Source organism: Capra hircus, chromosome 26 (genome assembly GCF_001704415.2).
Source record: "Capra hircus breed San Clemente chromosome 26, ASM170441v1, whole genome shotgun sequence".
Taxonomy (NCBI): Eukaryota; Metazoa; Chordata; class Mammalia; order Artiodactyla; family Bovidae; genus Capra; species Capra hircus.
The window spans coordinates 36,217,438-36,244,852 of record NC_030833.1 but is presented as its reverse complement, the minus strand read 5'-3'; the positions used below and the strand labels follow the sequence as shown (position 1 = coordinate 36,244,852).

At 41.3% G+C, this 27,415-nt stretch overlaps 1 pseudogene; it reads left to right on the top strand.

The window, feature by feature from the left end:
* On the top strand, positions 943-24,067 carry LOC102184309 (annotated as a pseudogene).

Sequence of the window (27,415 nt, the reverse complement as noted above, 5' to 3'; positions counted from 1 at the left end):
TCCTATCCCACCTCCTCCTCCACCTGCCATCTCCAGATTAGACAAACTTTCTCTGACCTTGGCTTAGACTGGTTCTACTTGGCTCTAAGAGAAGAACATTTACTGGTGCTTCTCCCATGGGCTGCCTGGGCATGGAAGGGTTTCCCTTCCAGGACTGAGATCCTGGATAGGTTTTGAAGTTTTAAACGTGGCTGCTGCTGCTGCTGCTGCTGCTGCTGCTAAGTCGCTTCGGTCATGTCCGACTCGTGGAGGGGACCTAAACTGCCTCTCTCCAGTAGAGTCCCAATGGGACAAAACAGCAGACACTGTAAATAAGATTGGGGTTCTGAGCTTAGTGGGGAGAGGACTGGAGGCAAGATCTCAGACTAAAAATGGCTGTAGTGGCGTGGGCAAGTGGGCCCAAGAAATGTTTCCTGAGGACTTCAACACCCATGTATGTATGGGGACAGAAATGATTCCCCTAAATTCAGTGTAGGGATAGTAAAGGGCAGCAACAATGCCATGGGGTTCATGTGGGCCTGATATGATGTTGGAAACCAGGAGCTCAGTGCTCTGAGAAGGTATCCAGTGAACCAAGGTGGGGATGATGACTAGGACTTTTGTGGATTAACAGCTAAAGACCAAAAATGAGGACTTTCTAGCACATGCCAGCAAACAGAAACCAGGCGTTTGACTTGGCCCCATCCCCACCATTCTCTTCAGTAGTTAAACACTCAATACCAGTGTTCGGTGTAACACTGGGAAAGTGGTCTGGCAATCACTCAAATCCAGACAAGGGCTTATAAAAGAAATCAAGTTCATTTGTGGAAAGCTAAGTGCTCATATCTTGCATACCTGAGTTTGTTAATCAAACATATTCTCCAGGATTTTGGTAAAATAGTTTGCAGGTATACTGCCGGTATTCAGATCTGACCTCTGCAGGTGCCATCACCCAATGCTACCATGACATGGGCACTTGGCATGGTCCAGTTGATTCAGATCATGAAGGTGGAAGAGCTCACAGCCAGCAAAGTGGCACTGACCGGTAGTCAAGCAGCTTCCCAAGTCCAAGATCAAGTTCCCACTGGCCCCTTGGGTCCTGCACAGCACAAACCACACTTGTCAAGAAGCCCAACACCTCCTTTTAGATGCAAGGCCCTCCCCATCCCTGATCGGGCCAAATAAATTCCTTGAGGGGAAAAAAACAAAACATGCTCTTCACCTGGGGAATATGTAAAAGAGAGATCTGAAAGGTAGGTTGGAACTAGTTGAATGTATAAGGAGGCATGATGAAAGTTCCAGGCAAAGCAGGGAACTTGTTTTCAGATAACTGTGTAGTTCATTTTGAATGAGGTCTCATCCCAAAGAAGTTTTATTTATGTGTTCTTCAATGCCATTAAAAGGACAATTTTCAAAAGTTACACAAAGGCAGTGGTTTCTGGTTCGTTAAGATGTTTCTGCTCTCTGTAATATTATTGCCTTACCCAGTCTTGCAGAATACTGCAGACCACTTTGAATGATACTGTTTTAACAGAAGCCTAATGGAGTACCCGCCCATTTCTCAGTGAACCCCTTCACAGTGAATTGCTCAACCATGAAAGTAGACTCCTGGCAACCTGGTTTGTGATAGATGATCCTGGGCAACTATAAACCAGATCCAGTGAGACAGCTGGCTCAGTTTGAACCAATCAGAATCTCTCCTGATAATTAAGGTTGGCAGCTAAGGAGCTGCTCATTATTCTCAGGGTACAGCTGGAACAGAGGGACACTTAACCATAGAAGCTGAGAGACTTTTCTTGCACTAAACAGAGAAGTGAAGAAAGAGAAGAAGAAGCAGAGGTTGCAAGGAGATCCAGGGTCAAGGAAGCATCTAGCTCCAGAGAGAAAGAGAGGTCAAAGGGTGCCTTAGCTCCTGAAAGGAGTCCGGCAAGGGACTCAGCTGTGTTCCCACCCCTGGGTTCTGAGACATAACCAAGGCTATCCTTATATATTCTCTGCTCTCCCACCAGACTTTTCTGAAGTGAGTTCAAGTGAATCTCATTACATTAAAAAAAAAAAGGGTTCAAAGACAAGATAATGAATCTGTGCGCCTTTGTTCCCTAGTGGGTCAGTTGGTAGCTACGTCATGCTCAAGCAGCAATGTTACAAGACCTCAAATTAAGATTATTCCCTGCTCAAAATGCATGCCTGCATGCTTATGACTTGGCAAGCTTTCTTCTGAGTCTCTGTAAAGTCCTGATAAATCTCAGTCAACACCTGCCTGCTCCTTGTTCCCCAGTAGGTTAGGTCAGCAACTTTTGCATCCTCATACTATCCTGCTCAAAGCACAGCAGGTAAGGAAGGCCTCCAACACACGTGGGTGCAGTGGTGCACAACATGGACCAGGTCTCTGCCTGCCTAGAGCGTTCAGCTATTGGGCATCCACACCTGCAATGCTCAGCCATGTCCAACTCTTTGCAATGCTGTGTACTGTAGCTCACCAGACTCCTCTGTCTGTAGGATTTTCCAGGCAAGAATACCGGAGTGAGTTGCCATTTCCTCCTCCATGGGATCTTCCTGACCCCTAGACTGAATCTGCATCTTCTATGTCTCCCACATTGCAGGCAGATTCTTTACCGCTTGAGCCATCAGGGAAATTTACAGCTACTGGGGGACACAGGTAATTCAACACAAAATTAAACTGTAATTCCAATTAAGTGCTGTGTAGCCATCGAAAAGTACAGCATGCCAGAGAGACACACAACAGGGGTACCTAATGCAGTCAGGGAGGGGTGGAAGAAAAGTGATCTGTCAAGAGAGAACATGATTACAAAACAAGCAAAGCGTCACGCGAGTGTATGTTCCTGGGTTCTTTGTCTCGTCACAACAAAGATTTGGAGTGACGGACATTAAAGCCCCCTTGGCGTCTCATAGCTCTCAGGTCTTGGATAGACCGTGTTATAGCTCTTAGACAAATCAGTGTTAGAGCTCAGTGTTACAGCTCTATTTTATTTAGAAGATAGAAGGAAAATCCATCTTCGAGGCGTGAGGGCACGTCGATCCAAAGACGCAAAGAGAAGAGCGCCCCAGCACGCAGGAGAGAGAGAGAGAGCTAGTTTGGCTCCTCTTTGTATATGTTTCTCTCCCTGGGCCTGTCCTATGTAAATTGGGCCAGCCAGGAGTGTTGTTTATTTTACCTGAGGTCCTCTCTCTGGTCCTCAGACCTTCTTTTGTTCTATTTTCGCAGGCTTTTCCCTTCCTTGTCTTTTAGCCACTGCCATTTTGGACTTCTTTTCCCTATTCTACCTACCTAACAAAAGGTTTTGCTTACACAGGGCTACTGTGTACCACACATCTTCCTAAACACTTTTACGTGTATGAGCTCATTTAATCATCACAAGTCTATGTCACAGGGCTACTGTGTACCAGACATTTTTCTACGCACTTTACATGTATGAGCTCAAGCTCTATTCATCACAAGTCTATGTGGTAAATATTATTATTAGTCCCATTTTATAGATGATTCAAATACACCATAGAGAGATTAGTAAGCACGCCTAAGGACACACATTTAGTGGTGGAGTCAAGATTCAAACCCAGGCAGTTTGAATAATGAATGCTAACTTATTGATTGAACAGCTACAAATTAGACAAAGTATAATGCTTATCACCCCCATCCCCTCCAGTACCACTCCTGTTGGTCATTCCTATTTTTAAAATAGAACTGGACATGGAACAACAGACTGGTTCCAAATAGGAAAAGGAGTACATCAAGGCTGTATATTGTCACCCTGCTTATTTAACTTCTATGCAGAGTACATCATGAGAAACGCTGGGCTGGAAGAAACACAAGCTGGAATCAAGATTTCCGAGAGAAATATCAATAACCTCAGAGATGCAGATGACACCACCCTTATGGCAGAAAGTGAAGAGGAACTAAAAAGCCTCTTGTTGAAAGTGAAAGAGGAGAGCGAAAAAGTTGGCTTAAAGCTCAACATTCAGAAAACTAAGATCATGGCATCTGGTCCTGTCACTTCATGGGAAACAGATGGGGAAACAGTGGAAACAGGGTCAGACTTTATTTTTTGGGGCTCCAAAATCACTGCAGATGGTGACTGAAGCCATGAAATTAAAAGACGCTTACTCCTTGGAAGAAAAGTTATGACCAACCTAGATAGCATATTCAAAAGCAGAGACATTACTTTGCTGACTAAAGTCCGTCTAGTCAAGGTCAAGGCTATGGTTTTTCCAGTGGTCATGTATAGATGTGAGAGTTGGACTGTGAAGAAGGCTGAGCGCCGAAGAATTGATGCTTTTGAACTGTGGTGTTGGAGAAGACTCTTGAGAGTCCCTTGGACTGCAAGGAGATCCAACCAGTCCATTCTGAAGGAGATCAACCCTGGGATTTCTTTGGAAGGAATGATGCTAAAGCTGAAGCTCCAGTACTTTGGCCACCTCATGCGAAGAGTTGACTCATTGGAAAAGACTTTGATGCTGGGAGGGATTGGGGGCAGGAGGAGAAGGGGACGACCGAGGATGAGATGGCTGGATGGCATCGCTGACTCGATGGACGTGAGTCTGAGTGAACTCCGGGAGTTGGTGATGGACAGGGAGGCCTGGCGTTCTGTGATTCAGGGGGTCGCAAAGAGTTGGACACGACTGAGCGACTGAACTGAACTGAACTGAAATACCCTTAGGCTTTGAAATGTGCATGTAGTGTGACCCAACTGTATATGCAGAGTCAATGTCAAGATTTTTTTTAAAAGAGCATTTCAAGGCAATTCTGCCTCATTATCACACTCCAGATAATACTGAATAGCAACCACATTGTAACCAGCAGTGACCTCTACATATCAGGGAGCAGGAAAACAAACTGGATTGTTTCAAGGTTGTACCAGCTGCCAGTTGAAATCACCCCATTGGAGGGAACTCTAAAGGGCAGTTGCTGGGTGACAGAAGAAGCTGGTTGACGTGCAGTGCTCCTTTTCGGGAAAATCCTTCCATGCAGATTTTTATTTCTACATTCTTTCATTTGATTTTGCAGCTTCATCAGAAAATGAATGTTCTGTTATTTTATCTAACAAAACGTACTGCAGCAGTTACTGGTGAAGCTGCTGAGGGCTGAACCAACTCCAGTATGAAAGTGAAATTGCCATAGTTCGAGTGCCTTCTAGCTATACTATATTATATTAAAAAGAAGAGGTTTATTTTTTTCAAAGATACAAAATGTGTTTATAATTAATTAACAAAACTAAGAATTCTTTGGAAATTCTTTTATTTGTTTCTGTTCTTCTTTCCTTCTGGCTTCTATTCTCCCCTCCTCTTCTTTTAGCTCATTCTACACCACTCTTGGGCTTCCCTGGTGGCCCAGTTGGTAAAGAATCTGCCTGCAATGCAGGAGACACAGGTTTGATCCCTGGGTGGGGAAGATCCCCTGGAGAAGGAAATGGTAACCCATTCCAGTATTCTTGCCTGGAAAATCCCACGGACAGAGGAGCCTGGTGGGCTACAGTCCATGGGGTCACAAAGAGTCAGACACGGCTGAGCAACTAAACCACCACCATACCACTCTCAGCAATTTTCAGATCATCTTCCTTCTGGAAACTTTATAATATTTAAGTAACAGATACTGGCCTGATTTGTGCATATGAACTTGCAGAGAAATGATAGGTCTGTTTTGAGCTAATCGCTCATTTCCCTTGGTATTAACTCTGTGACATCATCAGGGATATTCACAAACATCTCAGTGCTCCCATTTCTTGAACATGGTAGGACTACACTTCCGTCCATGGAATTTTCCTGGCAAGAACACTGGAATGGGTTTTTATTTCCTTCTCCAGGGAATATGGGGAGGGGGGTATGGGGGCGGGTATGGGGGCGGGTATGGGGTGGGGGGGTGGGGAGGAAGAAGCGGGAACGACAAAAAAAAGAAAAAACAAGAGGGCCGGCTATTGTAGCTTTTACAAACCATTGAGAAACATTGCTCATGGTTCCCTTCTCTTAGTACGTTAGATTTAGGAACATGGGAGAAGGTAGATGGTAAATCAGAGAAACTTCTTTGCAAGGGAGTGCCCTTGCCTATATCTATCTGGTCAATTTTGGACACTGATAAAATCTATTTTAGAACCTCTTCAGACCCCAGAAAGCTCAGAAGGGAGTGAGGATGAAGGTGAAACCCGGTCAAAGGGAGAACCTGAATATGCAAAGCCCAAGGGCATAGAACAAAAAACGCAGGAGACTCTTAAAGCTACCTTCTGCACCTTTGTTTGGGGAGGACGAATTTCCTTTACCTCCTCTTCCTCCCCCTCCTGTCTTAACAGCTGGAGTGACTCGAGTTTTTTCTTCCTTGTCTTAGACAGCAGTTCTGTCGCGCCTCCAGAAAGGTATTTGTCAGACTCGACAGGAGGGTGACTTGGAGGCTATGACTATGACATTTCCAAGGACAATACATGAACCAGTAGCTCCTGGGAAAGATCCTAATAATCCTAACGGGGTGTATGAGGCTGTACACAAACAGATTCGCTTCAAAATACTAAAGAAATTAAAGCAAGCTGTTCAACATTATGGAGTAAAATCTCCTTTTACCTTAGAAATAGTGCAGGGACTAGCTGAGGGTTCGCATTTGATTATGGTGGCTCATGACCAAGACAGACAGATCCCCATCTCTTTAGATCAATTGATAGGCAGTGGAAATTGGGGGAGAACTCAAAATCAAGTGCTGATGGAAGATCACCTATAGAACAGGTGAGGCAATACTGCATAAGAACCTGGGAGAAAATAGAAGTTAAAGGACAGGTTTTCTTTAAGAGAAGACCTCACCTGCCCAGAGAGACAGTCTCTGCTGGGACAACTTCTTATCAGTCTGTCCATCCCTGTCATCAGGGCCAATTTGAACATTCACTGGTTTAATTTTTAACTATGAAACTATGACTACAAAAACAGAGATGACATTTTTTATACTAAATGGCCATGATATTCTTTAGACTCCAGAGAAAACTGGTTAAAATGAAGTCTTTTCGAAATTGCAAAACCGGTTCTTTTTGCACGTGCAATTAAGAAAAAGCTGGCTTGTTAAAATACTTTTTTGGAGCTCCAATTCTGTCTGAGAAACAAAAACAGGCTGGGGAAAAAAACCTAAAGTTAACTCTTATCGTGTCTTTGGGATACACAGCCCACTCTATCTGGGACTCCAGCCATGAACAAATCGGTAGAACTCAAACCAAGAAAAAAGAAGGGGCAAAGAGACATTTTAAATATCAAGCAGAAAAAAAGAGACATTTTAAATATCACGCAGAAAACTATGAGATCTCTGTCTATATGTCTGTCTAAATTTATGTGTGTCTCAGTGTGTCTTTGTCCTTGGACAAAATTGCTAAAGGCTAATTGGTCAATGAGCTCTATTTAATTGGCCTAAAGAGAAGTAAGTGCTTATGAATCAAATAATTCTAAATTCAAAAAAATTAAAATGAATTTCAGGCTTGTGTGAACTGGGAAATATTCATTATTGAAGTGATACCTGGTATTAATGTTTACTTATTGACTTTGTGAAGATACTTTTGTAAATGACATAGCTTTGGGTGATTTATATTTACCAATCTACAGAATGATGCTATAAAGTACAGTTCACAGTTGCTAAAGGAAAGTAAGATGTGTTTTTAATAAAAAGGTATAAGGAATGGAATTACATTCTATTAAGGAAAAAGGAAGTATATCTGAACTTACAGGTGGCTGTTCTCTGAATGGGCAAATAGAGTGATGAATACAGAAATGTAAGTTTCTTAAGACATTAAACTGCCTTTGAAATCTTTTATTGTTACTTTGACTAAGTGACTAACTATTGTTTCAAAATAAATATAAGCTGGTACCAATCTGGAATTTGAGTTTCTTTTCCTGTTAAAAAAAGACAAAGTCTTCTTGGAATGTGACTTTTGATAACAGACTATGTAAATTTCTTGGTCTTTAAGTGATGCACACTTGTTTTTAAAATTTTTTGTTACTTTCATAAAATGAATGAGTGTTATTTCACAATGATCTATGAAGACTATGATACACATGGACAAAGCACATTCTACTTCTACAAAATTAACTTATCAACAGGAAATTTAAAATGCAAAAATGGCTATAAACCAAACAGTCGGGGCTATGGGAAATCCAAGACAGCCACTTGGCTTTTCCTGGCTCCCTGACAAATCTCACTTTTATTTGATAGGATAAGCCTTTCCTGGCTGTAGGGTTAATATCTCACAATGGAAAAAAAAATGGTTAAAATACAGTTTCTTAAATTTCCAGTGATCAGGGCCCCCACTTTGCTGGACAGGTCGTACAGACACTGGCAAAAATTTCATGAGCTTCTTGGAGACTATCACATTCACTGACGTCCTTTGTCGTCAGGCAAGGACCACAAAACAAAAGGATTGGTTACATGAGATTGAACAGCTAAATATGACTATAATTTTCATGACTTTTTGCCTGACATATTACTAGCTTCTAATCTTCGTTTTCAGATATTAAAAAAAAAACTCTTCTCAAGTCACTGATGGTTTAAAATAATTTAGTGATTTATACCTGTGGGTAAAATTAAAATATTTTTCTTTTCTCTCTGTCTCATCCCTTCAGAAACTGGAGACATTTGGGTTCTGAACAGCCTCATCAAGGTACAAAAAAGACTGTCTCCAGACATATACAAAAATCTCAGAGTATACTGGGGCGCCCAAACTCATATAGACGAGGAGATTAACAACAGGTTGGTGGATCTAGAAAATGCAGTGCTACTCTTAGGAGAAGAAGCACAAAATCTTACATTACAAATGCATTTAAAGTGTGCCTGGAACATTACTACTTTTTGTGTGACCCCCTAGGAATACAACCAATCTAAACACTCCTGGGGAAAGGTTAGACAGCACTTGCAGGGCCATAGAGCTGACATCCTTACTCTAGATACTCAAAAGCTACAAGCAAGAATCGCTGGCATGCAGCATGCTCCTCTTAGGCCATTACCACGTACAGACAGACTTCAAGGGATAGCAGAGGGCCTTAACTCATTGAGTCCTCTCGAGTGGATCAAAGACATCGGAGGCGATCTCACTAAAACACTAGCTATGTTTTGCTGTTTCACTATAATCTTCGGTTTAGTCCTCAGATGCATAGGAAAACCCGTTCAAGAACTAATGAAGAAAGAAGTGGCAAGATCAACATATCTTCTGCTACAAAAACAAAAAGGGAGATATGCAGGGGTTAATAGTCAGCTGCCTGTGGCTCTGGCTAAGCCATGAGAAAATCACCACGGGCGAAGAATAAAAGCAAAATATAGCAATGCAGCATAACCCAAATAAAAGTACATCAAGTTGATCAGTTGGGGTTGTCATGCCCTGATAAGCTAAGGAAAAACATAGTGTGGACCTTGGAACGCCGGATCAGTGCAAATTCAGAACACTGCTTTTGCACACACTAAGATGTTTTCCCAAGGCATATGCGGGTCTATGACCTCAAGCTAGATAATCGCCCTTGTACAAGAAAATAACAAAGATAGTTTAAAGTAATCAATAAAGTGGGAGATGTGACCAGGGACATAGGAGGCTGACTTCAACGTAATACAACAGATACTTTCTGCTTGCCAAGACACTAAATAAAAGTGATGTGGCTCCAAGGAGCAGAGCTCCTGACCCAAGAGGTCTTGAGTCCCCTGGTCCCATCTTTAAAACTTTAATTCTGTCTCTTGTTTCTTTTCCCAAACTGTGCGTCGACCACTTTTGATCCCTACCTGCTTTGCTGGCCGCAGCAATCCAGGACCAACCTCTGTGGTGCTTGTTTTTCTTCCATTTCCAGAGCACATTGTCTCAGACTATGAGGTTGGTTGCTGTGAAATGAGGCTGGCAGGACACTATTTCTGCAACCAGATGTTCTGTTCAGCAATATGAGGTTGTGCTATGAGGCATCCGAAATCTCCAGTTTGGTCCTGGGCTGGCAGGGGGTGGGGGGCTGAAGTTCAGCCAGAGCTGGACTGGCTAAACTGGGCGCCCTAGCTAGCATAGGGTCACATCAGCTCTGAGGATCTGTGTATTCACTTAGAGGGATGTCTTTACATACTGCACAAAAGAGCTGTTTGTACCAGCAGGACTCCCCTGCAAACTCAGAGGGCCCCTTGGAAACCAGGCTACTGACACTTGGATGAACATCAACTAAAATAATGTTTGTTTGCTTACTAAATATTTACTGAGCACCCATTATGTGCTAAACACTGTGCCTGACACTGCAGAGCCAAAAGTGAATAAAGAAATTACAATCGGGGAAGGTTAGGAAGTGATGCTGAAAGCAGGAATGTGGACAGGTATGACAAGGGCCACCTTAGATATGAGTGCAAAGGTAGTAGAAACATCCACAGAAGGCTAATACAAGGCGCAAAGGGTTGGAGGAGGCTTGGACGCGGGACTCACCACCAAGATGAGGCTTGAAGGAGTGATCACAACAGCTAACATTTATTGAGCACATACTGTATACATCCATCCAGCCCTGTTCAGACAGCCCTGCATGAGAACCCTCATTTAGTCCTTACGACACCCTGTGAGGTAGATAACATTATTCTCTCCATTTTACAGATGAGGAAACTTAGGCTCACAGTAAATGGTGGAGCTGGATTCAAATCAGAGCTGCTTGGTTCCAGACTAAAGGGGGAGGAAAGAGCCAAATCAGCCTTCAAGGCAGGGGCAAGTGCTGTGCAACAGCATAGAGGGAGGAAAGATGCTCCCTAAGTCCTTTGAGGAACTCAAAGTGTCTGGGGGTGGGAACAGGAGTCCTGAGATGACATAGCTCTATCTGCAGGTTAGAAGGGAAACCAGAGGCAGGGGACAGTCTGTTGTGGACTGTCAAAAAGCAACTGTGTGATTCCTGTCATCTAACCCCTCCTGGCTTCAGTCTCTCCCTTTTGTAAAAGACGGTAATAAGAATACCTGGGCTCTACCATAGAGAATGGCTATGGGCATCAAATGGGGAAAATGCATGTAAACTTGATAGTAAAATGCAAATTCCTTCCCAGACTTGAGATTTCATCAGTATCATTTCCCCAGTAGCTTCAAAGATTTGCAAACCCTAATCAACAGTGTCAGGGCAGTAGCAAGAGACTTTGAAGTAGAGCAGCAGGGTGGGGAAATAGACCCTCATCCTGTGTCTATCACTTGCATCCAAACTCACCACTTGCTGTGTGACTCCAAGGCAAGCTACTCTCTCACCATCAACTACATCATCTGGGCAATGGGGATGATGATAGCATTCACCTTGTAAGTCGCTGGGAGGTATAAATAACACTTGTAATATGCTTAGGACAGCTCCCAGCACAGAGGAAAGACAAAACATTAACAGCTATCATTTTTAACATTATTAAGAACGCTATTGACTACTCACCCCGTTCCTCCACGTTCTATGTGATAAAAACACATGCAGATATTGGAAACCAGAGCTGATGAAGGTTTGCAATCCAACGCAAGTGCACTGCTCTGGACGTTCTTCCTGGCTCCCACAGGCTGGCAAGCAGCTGGCTCTCCATGCTCTCTGTCCTGGAAGAAAGTGCCCCAAAGAGGTAAAACACAGGGATCAAACACCATTTGCGCAAACCAGGCTGCTCTCATCATTTTTAGACAACCTAAACATCTACTTTTATATCTATTCCTTATTAGATGGTGAAATTCTCAAAGGTGTCCTGGTGTCTAGCCTGGTACCAGCACGTAGTACACAGTTAATATATGCATGTGAATTCATCTGAATTTGAGCTTTAAAGCTCGGCATATAGAGAGTATGATAACATTTTTTGAAACTCCAGGCTAATAATATCTCCAGGATTTTGCAATAGAAATATATTAAATGGGCAAAAGATACTATAGTTCTAAATGTGGCAGTGTTCCCTTGTAATAGTCAATATTGATAATTATACATCATATGTTCATATAATGTTATACAAAGAACAAAATGAGCCAATAAAACTACATACACTAACAAGGATGAATTTCACAAACATGATACTGAATGAGAAGCCACACAAAACAAATGCATACTGTATAATTCCCATCATATGAAGTTTAAAAACAAGCAAAACTAATGTATAGCTTTAAAAGTCTGGGTATTGATTATCTTTGGAAGAGGTGTACTGATGGGGAGGAGGCACAAGAGAGACTTTTGAAGAACTGGTTACATTTCTTTCTTTTTTAAAATAAATGTGCTTTTTAATTTTGTCAAGTACATTTTTCTTTTTCCTTTTATTATTTATTTATTTTGGCTGTGCCGCATGGCATGTGGGATCTTAGTTCCTTGACCAGCAGTAAAATCCATACCCTCTGAAGCGGAAGCACAGAGTCATAGCCTTTGAACCATGAGGGAAGTCTCACATTTCTTGACCTGAAGTATTATTTTCATGGGCACATTAAATTTGTGATCATTCTTTGAGCTATACACTTATGATTTGTGTATTTTTTCCTGTATGATAGTTATACTTCAATAAAATATAACTTTATAAAAATAATTATGGCACATTAAAAAATCATCTCCGCAAGTAAGAACAGGGCATTCAAAAAGTAGCTGAGCCTACACTAATCAACCAATAAGAAAGGACAGTGAAAGGAAAAACATGATGGATTTCAGAAGGTATATAGACTTGGTTGGTACATTGGCTGAAGATGCAAGGGATTGTTAACTATATATCTGCACGGGAAGAAAACCCAAAGTGGCCTTGCAGTTTGATAAGACTGTCTCAATTTCTAAGCTTTCTCTATAACTATCACCAAATGGACCTCCATTTTATTAGCTCAAAACTCTGAGGATAGAGGACTTCAACTTCAGCCTGTAATGTGCTAACTGATACTACCCCCTGCCATAAATAAAATACTGATAAATACAGACAAATATTTAAAACATCTATTTTTAGATACTGAACAAGCTTCTCAAGACTGTAATCTCTGAAAGAGGGAAACAAATGAGGTAAGTCCTGCAAATGCCCCAGCTTCAAAGGCATTTAGATCCTGGCATAGAGGAGGAGAATCCAAAACAGAAACAGACTTACAGAGGTAGAAAGCAAACTTATGGTTACCAAAGGGGAAAGGGAAGGGGGAGGAGATACATTATAAGATTAACCGATACAAAATGCTATACACAAAAGAGATAAGTAACAAGGATTTATTGTATAGCACAGGGCACTATATTCAACAACTTACAATAATTTATAATAGAAAATAATCTGAACACACACACACATATATATAACTGGATCACTTTGCTGTACACCTAAATCTAACACGTAAGTTAGTTCAGTTCAGTTCAGTTGCTCAGTTGTGTCTGACTCTTTGCGACCTCATGAAGTGCAGAATGCCAGGCCTCCCTGTCCATCACCAACTCCCAGAGTTTACCCAGACTCATGTCCATTGAGTTGGTAATGCCATCTAACCATCTCATCCTCTGTTGTCACCTTCTCCTCCTGCCTTCAATCTTTCCCAACATCAGGGTCTTTGCAAATGAGTCAGCTCTTCGCATCAGGTGGCCAAAATATTGGAGTTTCAGCTTCAACATCAGTCCTTCCAATGAACAAACACCCATGACTGCTTTCCTTTAGGATGGACTGGTTGGATCTCCTTACAGTTCAAGGGACTCTCAAGAGTCTTCTCCAACACCACAGTTCAAAAGCATCAATTCTTCGGCACTCAGCTTTCTTTAGAGTCCAACTCTCACATCCATACATGACTACTGGAAAAACCATAGCCTATACTTCAGTTTAAACAATGAATAGGGAATCAATGATTTGTGAAACAAAATGAAGCAGTCTAACATTTGTATAAATGTATTAGGGAGGTAGTGTAGTGGTAGGGAGGAGGGACTGAGAAAATGTTTGAAAAAATAATGGTTGCTAATTTTTCTATATTTGACGGAAATATCAACTTAAAGATCCAAGAAGCTCAATGATCTTCAAGCAGGATAAACACAGGGAAAACTACAAATTACACAAATGAATACTGACGAAAATCAATAAAAAGTTGACCAGGAAAACAAGGGCACAGATATAAGAAAATTACTGATGTCTCATCAAAGAAAATACAAGCCAAAAGAGAATAGAATAAGATCTTTAAAGGGTGAAGAGAAAAAAAAGCAGCCAACATATAATTATATATTTAACAAAAATATCGCTCAAAAGACATGTTTCAGACAAAGAATAAGAGACTTAGTTGCCAGCAGATATGTTGCTCATTTTTAAAAAATTGAAGTGTAGTTGATTTACAATATCATATTAGTTTCAGGTGTACAATAGAGTGATTCAAAATATTATAGATTATACTCCATTTAAGGTTATTATAAAATATTGGTTATATTTCTGTGCTATAAATATATATTCTGTGCTGTAGCTTATTTATTTTATACACAGTAGTTTATATTGGAGAAAGGAATGGCAACCCACTCCAGTATTCCTGCCTGGAGAATTCCATGGACAGAGGAGCCCAGCGAGCTACAGTCCATGGGGTCAGAAAGAGTCGGGCACCACTGAGCGACTAACACTACACTACGCTAGCAGTCTGTACCTCTTAATCATTTACCTCTATCTTGCCCCTTCCCTTTCCCTCTCCCCACTGGTAACCACTAGTTCTTTATATCTGTGAGTCTGTTTCTCTTTTGTTATATTCATTTCATTTGCTTTATTTTTAAAATTCCACATATAAGTGATATCATACAATATTTATGCTTCTCTGCTTGACTTATTTTACTAACCAATGGAGGATGAGATCATTGGATGGCATCATTGACTCAATGGTCATAGTTTGAACAAACTCGTGAGGGTAAGTGAAGGACAGGAAAGCCTGGCGTGCTGTAGTCCATGGAGTCGCAAAGAGTCAGACACAACTGAGTGACTGAACAACAAGATTCATAAAGTCAACTCAATCAATCCACTATTATGTCAATCATTTCCAATACTCTTCATGTCCATCTATGTTGATGCAAATGGAAAAATTTCATTTTTTTTAAGGCTGAGTATTATACCTCTCTTTCTATGCATATGGAGAAGTATATAAGATCCTCTGGAGAAGGAAATGGCAACCCGCTCCAGTATTCTTGCCTAGAAAATCTCATGGATGGAGGAACCTGCTGGGCTACAGTCCATAGGATTGCAGAGTTGGACATGACTGAGCCACTTCACTTTCACTTTTCACTTTCATATATAGATAGATAGGATTACTATATATATATATCAGAATACTATGAATACTGGGATATATATATATATATATATCTTTGACTTAGTATTTTCATTTTCTTTTGATAGATACCCAGGAATGGAATTGTTAGATTGTATAGTAGCTCTGTTTTTAGTTTTTTCAGGCACTTCCATACTGTTTTCTATAGTGGCTGCACCAATTGACATTCCCACCAACAGTGTACAAGGGTTCCTTTTTCTAAACATATTGCCAACATTTGTTATTCGCGTTCTTTTTGATGACAGCCATTCCGACAGGTGTGAGGTGATACTTCATTGTGGTTCTGATTTGCATTTTTCATGATTAGCTATGCTGCACATCTTGTCATGTGCCTGTTGGCCATCTCTACATCTTCTTTGGAGAAATGCCTATTCAGATGTTCACTCCATTTTTTAATTGGGTTGCATTTTTTGTTTGTTTGTCTGTTTTTGAGTTGTATGAGTTGGTTTTGTACTTTGGATATTAACCTCTTGCTGGTCACATCATTTGCAAATATTTTCTCCCATTCAGCAGGGTAATGTTTTGTTGATGGTTTCCTTTGCTGTGCAAAAGATTTAAGTTTAATTAGGCTCCATATTTTTGCTTTCATTTATATTGCCTTAGGAGACAGATCCAAAAATATAGTGCTATGATTTATGTCAAAGAGGGTGGGCTTATCATATATGATCTCTATTATGCTGAAGTATGTTTCCTTTATGCCCACTTCATTGATTCAACATCATATACAGATGTCAAATTTTGTCAAAAGATTTTTTTCTATATTTATTAACATGATCATATGATTTTTATTATTCAATTTGTTGACAGTGTGGATATTAACATGTGGATATTGACCTATCCTGGCATACTGACCTATTCAGGAATCCTTGGGATAAATTCCACTTGATTATGGTGAATAATCCTTTTAATGCATTTTTGAATCCATTTGCTAATATTTTGTTGAGGATTTTTGCATCTGTGTTTATCAGTGACACTGACTTGTAGTTTTCTTTTTTTGTTATATATTTGTCTGGTTTGGTATCATGTTTTGGTTTTTAGTTTTATTGACATTTTTTATTGCTTTTTAATCTCTATTTCATTTATTTCTGCTCTGATCTTTATGAATTATTTCCTTCTACTAACTGAGTTTTGTTTGTTTTCTTTTTCTAGTTCCTTTAGGTGTACAGTTAGGTTGTTTAAGATTTTTCTTTTTTCCTGAAGTAGGCTTGTATTACTACAAACTTCCCCCTTAAAACATCCCCCAGATTTTGGATTGTTGTGTTTTCATTTTCATTTTCTCCAAGTATTTTAAAACTTCATCTGTAATTTCTTCAGGGATCCATTGGTTGTTTAGTAGTATACTGTTTAGCCTCCACATATTTGTGGTTTTTGCAGGTTTATTCTTGCTACCATCAGCACCAGTGTCCAAGCGATAGAATGGGTTCTCAAGAATTGCTGACTCCAGTGTCTGTGTCCCCAGGGGGAGCTCCAGCTGCCTCCTGCCTCTCTGGGAGACTCTCTGAGATCAACAGGTGGGTCTCACCCAGCTCCTTTCAAATTACTACTTCTGTCCAAGATATTGGAGCATGTGAGATTTTGTGTGCCCCCTTTAAGAGTGGAGTCTACTTTCCACAGCGCTCCGAGTCTCCCAAAAGTGAGCCTAGCTGGTCTTCAAAGCCAAACCTTCTAGGGGCTTTTCCTCCCAGTATAAGACCCCTGGGCTGAGGAACCTAGTATGGGGTTCAGACCCCTTGATCCTTGAGGAGACCCTAAGCAACTGTAACTATCCTCCCCTGTGTGGGTGACCACCTGGGGTATGGGTCTTGACTATATGATGACTTTGCCCCTTCTATCAGTTTGTTGTGGTTCCTTCTTTATATCTTTTGTTGTCATCCAGTTGTTCAGTCCCTAAGTCGTGTCCAATTCTTTGCAACCCCATGGACTGCAGCATGCGAGGCTTCCCTGTTCTTCACTATCTCCCAGAGTTTGTTCAAACTCATGTCCATTGAGTCAGTGGTGCTATCCAAACATTTCATCCTCTTTTGCCCCCTTCACCACTTGCCCTCAATCTTTCCCAGCATCAGGGTCTTTTCCAGTGAGTCAGCTCTTCACATCAGGTGGTCAAAGTATTGGAGCTTCAGCTTCAGCATCAGTTCTTCCAATGAATATTCAGGGTTGATTTTCTTTAGGATTGACTGGTTTGATCTCCTTGTTGTCCAAGTGACTCTCAAGAGTCTTCTCCAGCACCACAGTTCAAAAGCATCAATTCTTCAGCATTCTTCCTTCTTTTATGGGCCAACACTCACATCCATACATGACTACTGGAAAAACCATAGCTTTGACTAGATGGACCTCTGTGGACAAAATGATGTCTCTGCTTTTTAATATGCTGTTTAGGTTTGTCATAGCTTTTTTCCCAAGGAGCAAGCATCTTTTAATTTCATGGCTGCAGTCACCATCTGCAGTGATATTGGAGCCCAAGAAAAGAAAATCTGTCTCTGTTTCTACTTTTTCCCCATCTATTTGCCATGAAGTGCTGTGATCAGATGCCATGATCTTTTTTTGAATGTTGAGTTTTAAGCCAGCTTTTTCACTCTCCCCTTTGACCTTCATCAAGAGGCTCTTTAGTTCCTCTTTGTTTTCTGCCATTAAAGTGGTATCATCTCCCTATCTGAAGTTGTTGATATTTCTCCCAGCAATCTTGATTCCAACTTGTGAGTCATTCAGCCCAGCATTTCACATGGTGTACTCTGCATATAAGTTAAATAAGCAGGGTGACAATGAAAGGTTGTTGTTGAATCACGACAATGGTATAAACCCCCGACAGGTTTCTGCCATAAGCTGTATGAGATCACCGTGGAATCGCAGAGCAGGGCTCCTTATTTACTTCACGCAGGGCATGTCATTCATTCACACAAGCACACCATTAGAGTTAGTAAAGCACAGCAGAAAACGTGTTCGCTAAGAGAACAAAGAACTAGAGCTCCAAGCATCCTTACCTTGTCCTGAAGGATACTGGATGAGCCCCTAAGATGAAAGGTTGTTATTGAATCATGACGGCAGGATTCTTGGCCCCCGGAGAAGAAGAATTCAATCTGGGGCCAGAGACAAGGCTTGATCTCTCAGAGCTTTTGTATAATAAAGTTTTATTAAAGTATAAAGGAGATAGAGAAGGTTTCTGACATAGGCATCAGAAGGGGGCAGAAAAAGTACCCCCTTGCTAGTGTTAGCAATGGAGTTATATACTCTCCAGTAAATCCAAAGAATATCTGGAGGTTGTAAAGACCTCATCAGACCTTCTCCCATAATTTACATTTCAAGATAATGGAATTAGCCAGAAGGTTTAATCCACAGACTATCCTCAGGCAGAATACATTGTTGTTATATAATCCTAAGGAATGTAGAGAAAAAAAGTTTGTCCTTTCTTCCTCCTTGAGAATTCCAGACCCCTCTTTCCTTGGGGACCCCTAGACTTCTTATCAACCTGCCTAGGAAATGACTCTCTCAACAATATACAACCTTGATGTACTTTTTCCAATTTTGAACAAGTCAGTTGTTTCATGTCTAGTTCTGTTGCTTCTTGTCCTGCATACAGGTTTCTGAGGAGACAGGTAAGGTGGTCTGCTATTCCTATCTCTTTAAGAATTTTCCACAGTTTGTTGTGATCCACGCAGTCAAAGGCTTTAGTCAAGTCAGTGAAGCAGAAGTATATATTTTTTGGAACTCCCTTCCTTTTTCATGATCCAACAGATGTTGACAATTTGATCTCTGGTTCCTCTGCCTTTTCCAAACCCAGTTTAGTACATCTGAAAGTTCTCTGTTCACGTACTGCTGAAGCCTAACTTGAAGGATTTTGAGCATAATCTTGCTAGCATGTGAAATGAGTGCAATTGTATGGTAATTTGAAGATTCTTTAGCATTGCCTTTCTTTGAGATTGGAATGAAAACTGACTGGCCTTTTCCAGTCCTGTGGCCACTTCAGAGTTTCCCAAATTTGCTGACATATTGAGTGCAGCACTTCAACAGCATCATCTTTTAGGATTTGCAATAGCTCAGCTGGAATTCCATCTCCTCCACTGGCTTTGTCTGTAGTAATACTACCTAAGCCCCACTTGACTTCACACTACAGGATATCTGGCTCTAGGTGAGAGACCACATCACTTGGGTTATCCAGGTCATTAAGACCTTTTTTGTGCAGTTCTGTGTATTCTTGCCCCCTCTTCTTAATCTCTTCTGCATCTGTTGGGTCTTTGTGGTTTCTGTTCATTTTCATGCTCATCTTTGCATGAAAAATTTCCCTCGGTATCTTTAATTTTCTTGAAGAGATCTTTAGGCTTTCCCATTCTATTGCTTTCCTCTATTTCTTTTCACTGTTCACTTAAGAAGGATTTCTTATCTCTCCTTGCTATTCTCTGGAACTCTGCATTCATGCGGGTATATCTTTCTCTATATCTTTAGTTGTAGAAAATCTTCTTCTGTTAGATTCCAGTCTTTCTCATCAACAGTTGCTCGTAAGTGGTTGTAATTTTGGTGCGCCCACAATAGGAGGTGAGTTCTGGATCTTTCTACTCTATTATCTTATTCCCAGAATCTTCTCCACAAGAAATGTTTTTTAAAAGTTCCTCAGGCTAAAGGAAAATGATACCATAAAGAAACTTAGATCTTCACAAAGGCAAGAAGGGTGCCAGAAATGGTAAATATTTGAGTATATATAAAAGATCTTTTCCTTCTTTTATTATCTTTAAAAGATAATTGACTGTCACCCACAAAATAATAATAAATGTATCCCTATATGAAGAAACTTATGACCATCTATTTTTCCCTCCCCCACCCTTTTAAATATATGTCATAGATTTTATTTCTACATTATAAATGTGGATACTCATGAACATGTGCACCCACACACATACACTTAGGCATACATAACTTGCAGAACAAAGGAACAAGGTGAATACAGCTTGGCAGAACTAGACTAGCCTTAAAGCATTTGTTTTTCTAGGTCACTAATGCTAGTAAAGTAATGCTCAAAATTCTCCAAGCCAGGCTTCAGCAGTACGTGAACTGTGAACTTCCTGATGTTCAAGCTGGTTTTAGAGAAGGCAGAGGAACCAGAGATCAAATTGCCAACATCTGCTGGATCATCGAAAAAGCAAGAGAGTTCCAGAAAAACATCTACTTCTGCTTTATTGACTATGCCAAAGCCTTTGACTGTGTGGATCACAATAAACTGTGGAAAATTCTGAAAGAGATGGGAATCCCAGACCACCTGACCTGCCTCTTGAGAAATCTGTATGCAGGTCAGGAAGCAACAGTTAGAACTGGACATGGAACAACAGCCTGGTTCCAAATAGGAAAAGGAGTATGTCAAGGCTGTATATTGTCACCCTGCTTATTTAACTTCTATGCAGAGTACATCATGAGAAACGCTGGACTGGAAGAAACACAAGCTGGAATCAAGATTTCCGGGAGAAATATCAATAACCTCAGATATGCAGATGACACCACCCTTATGGCAGAAAGTGAAGAGGAACTAAAAAGCCTCTTGATGAAAGTGAAAGAGGAGAGTGAAAAAGCTGGCTTAAAGCTCAACCTTCAGAAAACAAAGATCATGGTATCTAGTCCCATCACTTCACGGGAAATAGATGGGGAAACAGTGGAAACAGTGTCAGACTTTATTTTCTTGGGCTCCAAAATCACTGCAGATGGTGACTGCAGCCATGAAATTAAAAGACGCTTACTCCTTGGATGAAAAGTTATGACCAACCTAGATAGTATATTCAAAAGCAGAGACATTACTTTGCCGACTAAGGTCCGTCTAGTCAAGGCTATGGTTTTTCCAGTAGTCATGTATAGATGTGAGAGTTGGACTGTGAAGAAGGCAGAGCACCGAAGAATTGATGCTTTTGAACTGTGGTGTTGGAGAAGACTCTTGAGAGTCCCTTGGACTGCAAGGAGATCCAACCAGTCCATTCTGAAGGAGATCAACCATGGGATTTCTTTGGAAGGAATGATGCTAAAGCTGAAGCTCCAGTACTCTGGCCACCTCATGCGAAGAGTTGACTCATTGGAAAAGACTTTGATGCTGGGAGGGACTGGGGGCAGGAGGAGAAGGGGACGACCGAGGATGAGATGGCTGGATGGCAACACTGACTCGATGGACGTGAATCTGGGTGAACTCTGGGAGTTGGTGATGGACAGGGAGGCCTGGCGTGCTGTGATTCATGGGGTCGCAAAGAGTCGGACACAACTGAGCAACTGAACTGAACTGAATGGTTAAGTGGACTTGGGTGTTAGAGAGTCAAGGCAAAGTCTAACTCCACCAGTCGTAAGTATAGAACTCTGAGCAAGAAACGTAACTAGACAAAACCTAAATTTACTTATCTGTGAAAGGTGGGTACTGCCTCTTGAGTAGCGTGGGTCTGAAGATTAACTAAATTACCATACATAAATTGTTAGCATATTGCCTGCCTGGCAAGAACAAAGACTTGACAAAGGGCAACCATTATTATCCTAAAGTCAAACGTATCCCCGCCGTGCCAGATGCCAACTTGGTCAGAGAGCAGTAGATCGAAAAGATATGATGGAACACAGGAAAGTAGGAGGTGGTAAAATACACTGAAATTTTTCATCTTCCAAAGCAGAATAAAGGAAATCATCTAAAGTTAATAAATCAGTAACAGGGAACTAAGAATGTATAAGAGTATAACGGTGATCACTAGATGAATTAGAAACAGAGAGTGTTTACAGTGATTGCCTTTGAGAAGTGCAATTGAGGGAAGAGAGAAAAGTTTTTGTTCTTCATAGAGTATCCTTTTATACTGTTAAAAATTTAACCTGTATTAAATACTGCATAAAACTTCAAAACCTAGTTTTATAATTTAGAATGTACATATGGAGCAAGGGGAAAGGTTAAACGAATATACCAGGATTTGTGTAAAAATGGAGCTTCTTGATGTCCTATCTTTGCACACTGAAGGGGAAACTACTGCTGCTCCAGAAAACCAGTGCTGGCCTCTGTTACATTGTAGTTGCCAAGAATTGTGTGTGTGTCCATACATCTGTTTGTAAAGTAAATAATGTTTTATGATTAAACCCTTGCCTAATTCTTCCTCCCTTTAGGACTTATACTATTAAAAATTAAAATGCTAAGAAGCAAAGAAAAGCAATTTTTATAATATTAACTAAAGCCAGCCTATTTTCTCTTCTATAATGATAACCTCATTATCACACTCCAGTATACACACCTCTGATTTCTTCCTAACGTACTTCTGTTGTCCAAAGCTGGGGTCTTGGCTAGGACCCTCAGGAAAGGAGTAGCTGGTGTTCATAGGCAGTAAAGATCCCCACAAAGAACACAGATCTAATTTTAGTCCCTTCCTGAATCTTCTGCTTGTCTGGGCACTCTACTATTTTCCCTCCACTCTCTTGCTCATCTGATCTATTTCTCTTGGCCCATTAAATCTCATTATTGGGAAAGTTAAGATGCTACAGAGACACCATAAGCTAGAGAGACAAGACACACAGCATCATCGTAGTATAGAATGTAGTCATGGAATGCGGCCATAGTAAGAGCCTTAAGGTGCAAGCCAGGATATAAAGTGAAAGAAACCTCTTTAATGAGGTTTTTTTGGAAGCTAGCAATCCTGGTAATTAAGTCTTCTGGATGAGTAGTCATCTGGACCATGGACTTCAGCTTCTGATGGCACTGGGTTCTAACCATACCTCTGTCCTCCCCACCAGCGTGACTCTGGCAAGTTGTTTAACATCTCTAAGTCTCAATTTTCTCATCTGGAAAATGAGGGTAATAATACGCACATCTTTTTAAAAGAGAACTTGCTCTCTGGTGTTCTACATATTATTAACTCAAGTCATTCTCACAGCAGTTGGGTACTATTATTATCCCTTTCTATAGACGTGTAAACCGAGGCTCAGAGGGAGGCTAAGTAACTTGTCTGAAGTCACACAGCTGTTAAGTAAGGCAGACAAGAGAGTATCCAGGCAGTCTGCCTTCAGAGCCCTGCTTTCAGCTATTATGCTAAACTGTCTGATAAAGTTCACCTGAGGATTAAATGAAACGATGCATTTAATAGCACTTGGCATATTTTGAGCATTTAATAAGGAGCAATTATTATAATGAGAGCTGGATAGAATCCAAATCCCAAATTATAACAAACTTGGGGGTAAGGTAGATTATACTGTACTTTTATCATATGAAGCCAAGTCTAAAGTTCACACATCCTCATTCTCAGATCATCTGCAAAGAGAAAGCAAGCTTCCACAGGAGCAAACAGGTTCCCGGGGGCACCAGAAATCATTTTTACAGGAGCTGTCTGTTGCTCAGTGGGAACAGAGGAGAGTACTAAAGCAAGGGCTTGACCGAGAAGCAGCGGAGTCCAGGTGGGGCAGGAGGCACGCCAGCCCTGCCCTTGGTGCATTATGGATGGCTGCGGTGGGGGCCTTTAGGATGGGAACCGTAAATAGTGGGATGTCTCAAGTAATCAAAGGTTTTCACAATTTTCTGGTAGGAGTAAACCACAGACAACGAGGGAATTTGATAGCTATTAAAACCAGGGTCCCGCAGTTGGGAGGTAACTTTGCAGCCTGAAGAGGTCTGTTTTCTGAGACCGACTGCAGTACAGTTCAAGTCAGAGAAAAAGAAGATACCCGGAACTCCATCACGAGTGAAGTCTTCACAGGAGCCGGCCTGGGAGCAAGAAAGGGACCAGAGGCCATGCTGGGTAATCCTCAATGGTGGCGTTCTCCGGGCTCTCATCCAAGAAACTGGCATCTTCCTGACAAGATTTGCCTCTGCCCAGTTTCCCAAGGATTCTCCTTTTGCCAAAAACCCTTTCTAGTTGCCATCAGCCCAGTTATCATCCTCACCTTTTGGAGACTATTGACAATACTAGTAGAACTTCTCTCTCAGGAATTCTTCAACTGAATGAGCTGTAGTTCTAGGAAGGATTTCAGAAGATCAAGTTCAGTCTGTTTTTAAAACTGTAGGTGGGATAACTATGGCCAAATAGGCTCTGAAGAAACATTCAGAATCTTTTTCTGTTTAAAGGAACATGGCCGGGGGGTGGGGGGGAGCGGTTCTTAAAAGATAATACATTTATTTATTCACACTTGGATTGCATTTGTGATCAAAATAAATGTCTAAAATCTTTAAAATGAAATACAGTAAGTACTTAGAAGATGAAGGGCTACACAGCAGTCATGAAGCATGACTTTCCTCGGGGACTTCTCTGCCTGGTTTTGTTTTCTTAGTCAAACAACAAAAAACGCCTGGAGATTGCTCTTTCTTTAAAAAAATAAATAAAGCAAGGAGTTGCTGGAGAAAGTTCCAGCCATGCTAAGGCCCGCAGGGCTCTGCTCTGCCTAACAATGACTGCTTGGGGACCCAGTCCTGTGACTTCTGAGCTGAGGAAATGGAGATGAAGAGAACCCAATGGATGCATTCAGACTCGCACAACCACACAGAACACTGTTCTAACCCCCAGGCGAGTGTGTCAAACTGGGAAGGGGCAGGAAGCTAAACAAAACTCACATGGTTGGGAACAGTTTTGCATGATGCTAGGTCATGTTAGCCTCCTTTTTTTTTTCTCCATCATCCCCTACCACAATTCTATGAGGAATGCAGCCTTCTCTCTCTTGTTCCCCACTCTACCCCTGCTAGGAATTGTGAATGGTCAGGCATATGCACTCAAACAGCACCAGCTGAATGAGTTACATGGCAGAATGATACTAAGATCAATGTAAATATGTTAGGGAATAGAATGGAAAACTGACAAAGTTTGAAGTTGGGACGCCGAACTTCAAAGAAACTAAGCTTCCCATTTCTGATGAAGGCTTTAAACTCTGTCTCCAGAAATTAGAGTTCAAAGCTCACACTTCTTAGCTGTGAGGGACACTTAGATGGAAAAGTTTCAGAAGCCTGGAACATGCAATAGCGTGCTGCTGCTCTTCCTCCTGTTCTTTCTTTCTTTAAAAAATATTTATTTACTTCTTATTTTTGGCCATGCTGGGTCTCCGTTGCCACGTGCCGCCTTTCTCTAGCTGTGGCTACTCTCTGGTTGCCATGCACGGACTTCTCACTGTGGCGGCTTCTTGCTGCAGAGCACGGGCGCCTCAGCAGCTGTGGTGCACGGGCTTAGTTGCCCTGCAGCGAGCGCGTGGGGACCTGCCCAGACCAGGGGTGGCACCGATGTCCCCTGCACTGGCAGGTGGATAACCACTGGACCACCACGGAAGTCCTATGATTTCCTTTGGGAAATGCATTATTACCTCTGTATCACTATGAGCCAGAACTTAAGAGAGGGGATGGCCATGTTGGGGAAAATATCTTGCCTGCCTCAGTTTGTAGGTAGACCTAGATTCGCTTTAACTTTGGATTTACATTGCTGTTTTTTTTAGCTGTCTACTGCACACCCTCAGAAAGGTTTTTCCTGTCATATTTTTAACTTTCTAAAATAGTGGTAAATATACATAATATAAAATTTATCATTTTAACCATTTTTAAGTATACAGTTCAGTGGCATTAAGTGAACTCACATTGCTGTACAATGACCGTGATCCATCACAGGACTCTTTCATCATCTCGGACTGATACTCTGTACCCGTTGAATCACAACTCCCCATTCCCTCCTCCCCTCAGTTCCTGGCAACTACCATTCTATTTTATGTCTCAATAAATTTGACTGTTCTAGGTCCCGAATATAAGTGGAATCATACAGTAGTTTTCCTTTTAGGTTTGACTTATTTCAATTAGCATAATGTTTTCAAGGTTCATCCAGGTATCATGGAAAGAATTCCCTTCCTTTTTTAAGCCTAAATAATATTCCATTTTATGTATAGACCACCTTTTCTTTATCCATTCATCCACTGATGATCTGTGGGTTGTTTCCCTCTTCGGTTATTATGAATAATACTGTTATGAACACTGGTGTACAAACATCTGTTCGATACCTTGCTTTCAATTTTTCTGAGTATATACAAATCAGTACCAAGATACCAGTCTGGTGTACATCAGCTAGACATACGGGAAAGAGCTCCTGACTTACACATGTCTCACTTAAGAACATCCCTGACATGTAAAACATAGTGGGATTCAGGAGTTGATCTGCAGTCCCTGGAGGTCTCTGTTTGCCACCACTGGGATCATGAGGATTGTGGATTCTAACTTGTTATTCATAATGGGACAGCTAGAACTCAGCTCTCTTCTGCTTTCATCTTCCTTCTTTTTCTTGACACCAGAACTATATGTGAGCCACGGTCACTTTAGCTAGCTGGTATGTCAAGAGTTCCTGTTTTCACTAGAGGATCGAATTTCTTCAGAAGCAGAGGAGTTTCAGTTGGAACACTACATGACTCTGCAAACGGAAGCAATGCTCTTTCACATCTGTTCAACTAATTCTGTCCATTCCATCTTTTAGCTAACTCAAAATCAATCCATCCTCCTTGCCTCCTCTGCTTTGAGGTCAAAAATTTCACCGAGACCACTGCTATGGGCTGAGTTAGTTTCCGCTACAGTCCGGATTTCTGCCCCACCCTTCACATTATAGAGGAAATCCATCTTTCCCCAGCTTAATATTAGTGTCACAGAGCCTTGAAATAACAATGTTCAAAAGAGAACTTGACCACTCCAAGCCACTGCTGGGTGGGACTGCAACAGAGCCATGTCTTCTTACTTCTAGTCTGGTCTATACTTTTCTTACCAGTAGCTTTTTAAGTTTGCATGGCTCTTGTTTATTCAACAAATAAGAATGACTGTACTGATATCATACATGTATCAAGGTCAGCAACAGAAGGAAAGCAAGTTAAATGAATAAACGTCAAGATCAAAATCATTCCAGTACCCTTTCATTACCTTAGTCAACACTGGTGTGGCACGTATTTTTTTTTTTCTCTTCTCCTCACTCTTTTTTTTTTTTTTCTAATGCACTGGCTTCTCATTGCAGTGGCTTCTCTTGTTGCAGAGCCCAGGCTGTAGGGCTTGTGGGCTTCAGTAGCTGTGGCTGCTGGGCTCTAGAGCACGGGGTCAGTAGTTGTGGTGCATGGGTTTAGTTGCCCCATGGCACTGAGATCTTCCTGGACCAGGGATCAAATCCACTGCATTGGCAGGTGAACTCTCAACCACTGTACCACCAGGGAAGCCCTTTCTCTTCTCCCTTTGTGAGGATGGTGATCAAAGTGAAGTAGTTAAGGTACTTCTTGTTCAACCCATCCAGTTCTTTCTTCCTTCCACTTCTTAACCACCA